Consider the following 9,702-nt stretch of genomic DNA (forward strand, 5'->3'; position numbering starts at 1 on the left):
AGGAGAATTTTATATATGGGGTGTTGCTGAGCCTGTAGCCAATGTAGGTCAGCAAGCAAAGAACAAAGAAAATTACAGCACAGGAACAGGCCCTTCGGCCCTCCAAGCCTGCACCAACCATGCTGCCCAACTGAACTAAAACCCCCCTATTCTTCCGGGGACCATATCTCTCTATTTCCATCCTATTCATGTATTTGTCAAGGCGCCCCTTAAAACTCTCTATCGTATCTGCTTTCACTACCTCCCCCAGCAGTGAGTTCCAGGCACCCACCATCCTCTGTGTAAAAACAAAATTGCCTCGTACATCTCCTTTAAACCTTGCCCCTCGCATCTTAAACCTATGCCCCCTAGTGATTGACTCTTCCACCCTGAGAAAAAGCTTCTGACTATCCACTCTTTCCATGCCCCTCATAATCTTGTAGACTTCTATCAGGTCGCCCGTCGACCTCCGTTGCTCCTGTGAGAACAAATCAAGTTTCTCCAACCTCTCCTCATAGGTAATGCCCTCCATACCAGGCAACATTTCTGTACCCTCTCCAAAGACTCCACATCCTTCTGGTAGTGTGGCAACCAGAATTGAACACTATATTCCAAGTGCGGCTTAACTAAGGTTCTATAAAGCTGCAACATGACTTGCCAATTTTTAAACTCATTGCCCCAGCTGATGAAGGTAAGCATGCCGTATGCCTTCTTGACTACCTTCTCCACCTGTGTTGCCACTTTCAGTGGCCTGTGTATCTGTACACCCAGATCCCTCTGCCTACCAACACTCTTAAGGGTTCTGCCATTTACTGTAGATTTCCTATCTGTATTAGACCTTGCAGGACAAGGGTAATGATTTATCAGGACGTAATGCAAGTTAGGAAATGGTGAGAAGAGTTCAATAAGAAGTAGGAGCCTGCTCTGCCATTCAATGAGATCTTGGCTGATCTGATTGTGATCTTAACTCTACTTTCCTGCCTGACCCCATAACCCTTGAAATCTTTTGCAAATCAATTTTTTAATGCATTTTGGATGAGTTCAAGTTTATGTGGGGTGGAAGATGGGAGGCCAACCAGGAAAACACTGGAATAGTCAAATCTAAAGATGATAAAGGCATCAATGAGGATTTCAGCAACAAATACACTGGGGCAAGGTAAGAGACAAATGATATTATGAAGGTAAAAATAGGTGATGGTGGTAGTGGAGTGGATATGTACTTGGAAACTCATCTCAAGGTTAAATAAAGGACCAAGATTACACTCAGTCAGTGACCAGAGAGGACGATGTTGCAGACACCTTGATCATTGACACCCATCCCATAGAGAAACATTTTCTCTATTTGCTTCCTCAAAACTGACATTTGAAATGAGATAACTTGCGCAGGTCAGAGATGGAACACTGGGTTAGCAACGGTCTTGGACATCATTCCAGGCACTGATTTCTTGTGGGAAAACTTATGCAATGGGCAAGGAAAATTACCTGGTTACTTACAAATGGACCCAGAAGGAATTCAGGATCCTACAAGTGGACTGATGAGATTTTGCTGTGTAAGGTTTCATGAATGGAGAAGCTAACCTCATTGTCTTTACAATGATATTATGTAGATGAGGTTGAAGTTTCATATAATTGTTCATTTCACTACGTTCATCCCCTGTGTCATCAGATACCAGACTATTGGGTTTTACCGGTTGTTTTCTTGCTAGTCTCAGCTCTCCTGTTGGTTCTGGTTTCTGTCATCTTTAGGCAGTTAACCTTTTTGTTTTGTCAACCTGTTAGGTTTCCATTAGCTGCTCAGTCACTGATTCTGTCATTGCTTTAGAAAAGTTGTGACATTTTGAAGAACAAATATTTCCATTTATAAAATTGTGTCTTCTGAGAAGAAATCTCATACTTCATTGCGTGCTGTTCTGATCACCGCACTACCAAAAGGATGTGGAAGCTTTGGGGAGAGTTCAAAGAAGGTTCACCAGGATGTTGCCTGGTCTCAAGGGTGTTGACTATGAGGAGCGGTTGAATAAGCTAGGATTGTTTTCACTGGAAAGATGGAGGCTGAGGGGAGATCTGTGTTATGTTTGGGTTAGAAACTCCAAAATGTTTTATGAAGCCTGCGTGAATCATAAGTTTTGCATTTTGAATTTGGCTAGGGTAAGCAATGATATGTTTCACTTCAGGTATGATTTAAATGACCCACTAAGGAGCTTTTATCAAACAAAGTTTATTTAAGATTATAGTTAACATATAAAGTAAGAAAATTCACTAGAATTTTGATCAATTACAAACAAGAAACAAAACAACCACGATAATGTATAGCCCTTAACAAATATATCTAATGGTTTCCACTCAAACCAAAACCCTTGCCATAGACAAAATCCTTTAAACAGGTTCAATACAGCAAAGTCTACTGCTCATGTGATAATGAAAATTGAGTCCTTTGGTTGTTTTGTTACTTGTTTGTAATTGATCAAAATTCTGGTTAATTTTCTTACTTTATATGTTAACTATATTCTGAAATCTGTAGTTCTCTGGATTCACTCCGAACAGTTTAAAGACAAGGCAGCTTCTCAAAGCACCAAAGAAATTCTGGTCCAGTCTCAATAACAGCAGATTTTCACCCTTCAGGGAAACAAGAAAATTTCCAAAGGAAAAAAAACAGGGAGAGAGGGAAAACATTTATTTTTAGCTTGCTGTCTCTTCTAAAAACTCAAACCTGCAGCTCCAAATTGAAAATGGAAAAAAAACTGTCCAAAAACACATGAATGTCCTCCTAACGATGCAGGATCATAAAACTAATCCCAGAGTAAACACAACCCTATTTAAGTAGCAATAAAAGGACATTCCCAGTCAAGTTGGCAACAATGACATCACTGAAGCTGTGAGCTGCAGAAATCATGGTTTTTAAAAAATCTTTCTTAAAGATACACTAACATCATACCTGATAGAGGTCTAGAAAAATTATGAGGGGGAGAGACAGGGTGGATAGAAGCTTTTTCCCAGGGTGGAGGTGTCAATTGCAAGAGGGCACATGTTCAAGGTGAGGGGAGGAAGTTTAAGGGAGATGCAGAGAGTGGGTGTTTGGAACGTGCTATCAGAGGTGGTGGTGGAAACAGGCACATTAGCAACATTTAAGAGCCATCTGGATGGGTACATGAATAGGGAATAGAAGGATGTGGATCGAGTAAGGGCAGAAGGTTTTTTTGTAGTTTAGTTAGGGCTTGGAGGGCCGAAGGACCAGTTCTGTGCTGTGCTTTGTTCTTTATTTACTGAAACACAGGTTTTTTTTTAAACAACAGCTTGTATTTACATAGCATCTTTAACAGTAAAATGTCCCAAGGTACTACAGATGGGTATTATAGAAAAACTGACAATGAGCCAAATAAGGTGATATTAGAGCAATGACAAAATATTTGGTCAAATAAGTAGCTTTTAAGATGTTTCTTAAAGGATGAAGGAGAGGTAGTGAGGTTTAGGGAAGGTATTCAAGTGCTTTGGCAGCTGAAGGTATGGCCATCAATGGTGTAACAATGAGATCAGCGATGCACAAGACAGCACAATTGCAGGAGTGCAGATATCTCAGAGGGTTATATGGCTGGAGGAGACGACAGATAAAAAGGAGAGGAGCCATTGAAAAATTTGGAAATGAGCATGGGAATTTTAAAATTGAGAAATTGGCTCCTGGTTGAGCAATGTCGATCAGCAGGTAGAGCGGTAATGGGTGAAACAGACAAGGTGTGAGTTAGGATATGGACAGCAGAATTTTGAATGGTCTTAAGTTTATAGAGGGTGGAAGATGGGAGACCAAGCAGGAGTGTGTTGGAGGAGTTGGGTCTAGAGGTAGTAAAGGCATGGTTGATGGTTTCAGCAGATGATGAGGGGATGTGTTGGGGAAGTTATTGGTGGAGAGTCAGGAGATGTTATGCAGGTGGAAATAGCAGATCTTAATAAATGGTCTGAATCTGTGGTTGGAAGCTCATCTTGGGTCTAAAAATGACACCAACATTGCAGACAGTCTGGTTCAGCCTCAGATGTTGCCAGGGAGAGTATTTGGCTTGACAGCAAGGGAAGGAATGAAGTTTGTAGCAGGGATAGGAGACAATATTTAGTTGGAGGAAATTCAAAGTTTAGTTCACTCATAATTTTGCAAGTTATTTGTAGTTACTATTCTACAATGCAAGAGATCACCCTTTTCTCCTCTAGCCTCCATCTTTATTCAAATGCAGATTTTAAAAATCTTTGTTTATCAATGCCAGCATGGTTGGAACTTATTTCATACTCTGCTTTCCATCATCTCACTGTGTTGAAATCATGACCATTGATGAGTAGAAAGGCGGAATCATTTGCTGCAATCTTCAACCCGAAGTGCCAAGTGGATGATCCATCTCTGCCTCCTCCTGAGGTCCCAACATCACAGCTGTCAGTCTTCAGCCAATTCAGTTCACTCCATGTGATGGCAAGAAATGGCTGTAGGCACTGGATACTGCAATGGTCCCTGACAATATTCTGGTAATAGTACTGAAGACTCGTACGCCAGAACTTGCTGCCCCCCCCCCCCCCCCCCCCCCCCCCCAAGCCAGCTGTTTCAGTACATCTACAATGCTGGCATCTGGAACATTGCCCGGGTATGTCCTGTGAACAAAAAGCAGGACAAATCCAACTCAGCCAGTTACTGCCCCACTTGATCATCAGTAAAGTGATGGAAGAGGTCATCAACAATGCTATCAAGCTGCACTTGCTCAGCAATAACCTGCTCACTGATGTTCAGTTTGGGTTCCGCCAGGGTCACTCAGCTCCTGACCTCAGTACAGCCATGAACAAAAGAGCTGAGCTCAGGAGGTGAGGTGAAAGTGACTGCCCTTAGCTTTAAGGCAGCATTTGACTGAGAGCAGCATCAAGGCAGCCCTAGTAAAATGGAAGCGAAATGGAATCTCTTCACTAGTTAGAATTATACCTGGCACAAAGAAAATGGTTGTGGTTGTTGGAGGCCAATCACCTGAATTCCAGGACATCACTGCAGGAGCTCCTCAGAGTAATGTTTTCGGACCAACCATCTCCAGCTGCTTCAATGACCTTCCTTCCATCAGGTGAGAATTGGGGATGTTCATAGATGATTGTGCAATGTTCAACATGCTTCGTGACTCCTCAGATACTGAAACAGTCCATGTCCAAATACAGCAAGACCTGGACAATATCTAGGTCTGGGCTGACAACAATATGTCACACACATGCCATGCAATGACCGCTTCCAACAAGAGAGAATCTCACGGCTCCCCTTGACATTCAGTGGCATTACAACTGCTGAAACCCTTACTATCAACATCCTGGGCATTTCCATTGACCAGAAACTGGGCTAGCCATTTAAAAACTGGCCACGAGCAGATCAGAGGCTAGGAAACATACAGCGGAAAACTCACCACCTGATTCAGATCACAGAATCTCAGTGCAGAAGAAACCCTTTGGCCCATCGTGTCTGCACTGATGCATGCAAAATACCTGACCTACCTACCTAATCCCATTTACCAGCACTTGGCCCATAGCCTTGAATGTTATGACGTGCTAAGTGCTCATCCAGGTAGTTTTTAAAGGATGTGAGGCAACCCGCCTCTATCACCCTCCCAGGCAGCACATTCCAGACTGTCACCACCCTCTGGGTAAAAAGGCTTATCCTCACATCCCCCTTAAACCTCCTGCCCCTCACCTTGAACTTGTGTCCCCTCGTGACTGACCCTCCAACTAAGGGAACAGCTGCTCCCTATTCACCTGGTCCATGCCTCTTATAATTTTGTACACTTGAATCAGGTCGCCTCTCAGTCTTCACTGCTCCAACAAAAACAACCCAAGCCTACCCAACCTCTCTCTATAACTTAAATATTCCATCCCAGGCAACATCCTGGTGAATCTCCTCTGCACTCCTCTAATGCAATCACATCCTCCCAATAATATGGTGACCAGGAACTGCACATAGTATTCTAGTGTGGCCTCACCAAAGTTCTACACAACTCCAACATGACTTCTCTGCTTTTGTAATCTGCCTCGAATGATAAAAGCAAGTGTGCCATTTGCCTTTTTCGCTACCCTACTAACATGTCCTGCTTTCAGAGATCTGTGGACAAACACCATTCCATCTGTATCTTCCTGTAACCCACGACACTCCGCCTCACTGTTAACCACGCAGCCAATCTTTATCTCATCTGCAAAGTTACTAATTCTATCCCCCACATAGTCATCTATGTCATTTATATAAATGGCAAATAATACGCCACCAGACACTGTCTTCCTTTCTGAACGCTCCCCCAGAAGCTCTTCTGTAGGTTTCCTTACAAGTAGCTGTTCCCAGATCCTGCCTCATTTTACTAAACTCTGCACTCCCCCAATCCAAAACTTTTTTTTAACAACTTGTCTAATTCTTTATCCATAAAAACCTTAAGTTGTGCCATGCTGTGGTCGCTATCACTAAATGCTCCCCCACCGCCACCTCAACCACCTGTCTGGCTTCATTCCCCAGAATTAGGCCCAGCTCTGTGCTGTACCTTGTTTGATCTTCTACATATTAACCTAAACCTTTCTCCTGTATACATTTCAAGAAATCTACTCCATCCGAACCCTTAACACTATGTCCATCCCAATTAATGTTGGGAAAGTTGAAATCACCTAATATAATATTGTTATTGTTTGTACATACCTCCGCAAATTGTGCACATATTTGCTTTTCAATTTCCCATTGACGATCTGGGAGTCTATAGTAAACACCTAGCAATGTGGCTGCCCTTTTTTATTCCTAAGACCTACCCATTAAGCTTCATTTGATACTCCCTCCAGGATATCATCTCTTTTTACTGCAGTAACTAACTCCTTAACTAATAATGCAATGCCTCCTCCTCTTTTGCCCCGTCCCCTGTCTCGCCTGAAGACTCTATATCCCGGAACGTTGAACTGCCAAACCTGCCTCTCCCTCAACCCTGTCTCTGTGATGGCTCCTATATCACAAGGTCACATGGCCAACCTCACCCATAATGCACCTGTTTTACCTGTACTACACCCGAATTATTGATGCAAGACCTCATCCCTCTATGTATGACATTGGTACCAACATGTACCATGACCTCTGCCTTATCACCTTCCCCTTTCAGGATGCCCTGCAACTGTTCAATGACATCCTGGATCCTAGCACCATATTGCCACAGTAGCACCTATCTGTTCCACTGACTATAGAATCCCCTATGACTATTGCTCTTCCTCCCTTCAGACAGGCCAGAAGCGTGGTGGTGCCAGAAGCTTGGCTCTCTCTGTACTCCCTGGAGGAACCTATACCCTCATCAGCCTCCAAAATGGAATACTGATTTGCAAGCGGAACCCCAGGGAACTCCTGAACTACCTGCCTATTTGTCTTGGACTGCCTGGTGGTCACCCATTCCCATCCTTCCTCAAGTCCCTTCAGCTGCGGTGTGACTACTTCTCTAAAGGTGCTATGCATGATGCTCTCAGACTGGCGGATGCTTCACAGTTGCTGTCCCAGGTCTGAAACTCGAGCTTCCAACTGGACACACTTCCTGCACACATGCTGGTTGTGGGCACTGGAAATATGCCCAGCTTCCCACATAAAGCAGGAGGAGCAAACCACGGCTTTGAGCTCTCCTACCATGCCAAACCTTTAAATTTAAAACTTTAGAAGACTTTAAAAAAATAATATCAATTAAGTCCCTGCCCCTTGCTTAAACAATGACTTAAAAATTCAATATAGTTTGAAAATACCCACCAGGACTTAATCACCAACCAGCTGCTCCCATTGGTCATCACTTTTTGAACTGTGACATCACCTCGGAATGCTGCCACCTGTTCCCGTGCTACCCGCTGATTTTCCCTGTCGCCCTGTCAAAGATCTACCTATAACTTGTCCATCATCTATGTGGCACAGTCAGGAATGTGTTGGAATACTCTCCACTTGCCTGGATGAGCGCAGCTCCAACAATATTCAAGTATCTCAACAACATCCAGGACTAGCAGCCTGCTTGTTTGACACCACACCCTGTACATTCACTCCCTCCACCATCAACGAATGTCAGCAGCAGTGTGTGCCATCTACAAGGTCCACTGCAGGAACCCACCAAGCCTGTTTATACAGCATCTTCCAAACCCACAACCACTACCACCTAGAAAAATAAAGGCAGTGGACACATGGGAATACCACTATCTGGAAGGAGCCACCAAGCCACTCACCATCCTGACTTGGAAATACGTTGCTGTTCCTTCACTGTCGCTGGTGCTCCCTCCCTAACAGCACTGTGGGTGTACCTACACCACATGACTGCAATAGTTCACAAAGGCAGCTCGTCACCACCTTCTCAAGGGCAATTAGGGGTAGGCAATAAATGTTCTCCATCCAGTGATGCGCACATCTGAAAAATGAATTTTAAAAATGTTGTCAACTGCTATTAGATTCCCCTTGTGCTTCCGAGTCCATTAAATTCTGACCCTCTTCCCTTCCTCTTCCCATCTACAGGCTTTTATAATCTAAATTTGGTATTGTCTGATCTTTCCTTCCAGATACTCCAGAGTACTGGGGAAGTGCTGCACTGTTGGAAATGCCACCTTTCAGATTCAATGTTAAGTATCTGTTCTCTTGGGTATCCCATGATTCTATTTTGAAGAGAAGAGGGATTTCCCCGGTATCTTGGCCAATGTTTATCCCTCTGTCAGCATCTGACACATTTGGAAGAGCAAAAGCAGCTTGGGCGACTGCCTTGCAGGACACTTCTGTTCAGTTCACAAGCATAGCACCAAGCGTTCCATGGCTTGTAATTTTAATTGTCCACCTTTCACTCACACTGACATTTCTGTCCTTGAACTGCTGCGCTGTTCCAGTAAGGCTCAATGTAAACTAGAAGAACAGCACGGTACGGTAGCACAGTGGTTAGCACTGCTGCTTCACAGCTCCAGGGTCCTGGGTTCGATTCCCGGCTGGGTCACTGTCTGTGTGGAGTTTGCACATTCTCCTCGTGTCTGCGTGGGTTTCCTCCGGGTGCTCCGGTTTCCTCCCACAGTCCAAAGATGTGCGGGTTAGGTTGATTGGCCATGCTAAAATTGCCCCTTAGTGTGCGTAGGTTAGAGGGATTAGTGGGTAATATATGTAGGGATATGGGAGTAGGGCCTGGGTGGGATTGTGGTCGGTGCAGACTTGATGGGCCGAATGGCCTGTTTCTGCACTGTAGGGTTTCTATGATTTCTTTCTATGATTTCTATGATCTTTTGTTTAGGCACTTTGCAGCCTTCTGGACTCAATGTTGAGTTCAACAATTTTAGACCGTAAACTCGGTCATTTGGTCCCCTTTTTCTTTGTTTTATTTCTTGTATTTTTGTGTCAGATAGCAAAGCACCTGCTCTATGCACATCTTTTATCTTTGATTTTCTTACCCCCATCACCATTCCCTTTGACTCTCTAACGTTTCTGTCATTCGATCTCTCCTGTCTCCCACCCAATCACATACATTCCCGCACACCCTTTGTTCAAATCCTACTACATCTCTATCCTTTCCCAGTTCTGGTGAAAGGTCATTAACCTGAAATGTTAACCCTTTCTCTCTCCACAGATGCTGTCTGACTTGTTGAGTATTTACAGCAGTTTCTGTTTTTATGTCTAAAACATCTGTTCATTATGACATTGCTGTTTATGGGATCTTGCTGTGTAAATTGGCTACTGTGATTCACACATTACAGCAGAGATAACTC

The sequence above is a fragment of the Mustelus asterias genome, chromosome 14 (genome assembly GCF_964213995.1).
Source record: "Mustelus asterias chromosome 14, sMusAst1.hap1.1, whole genome shotgun sequence".
Lineage (NCBI taxonomy): Eukaryota > Metazoa > Chordata > Chondrichthyes > Carcharhiniformes > Triakidae > Mustelus > Mustelus asterias.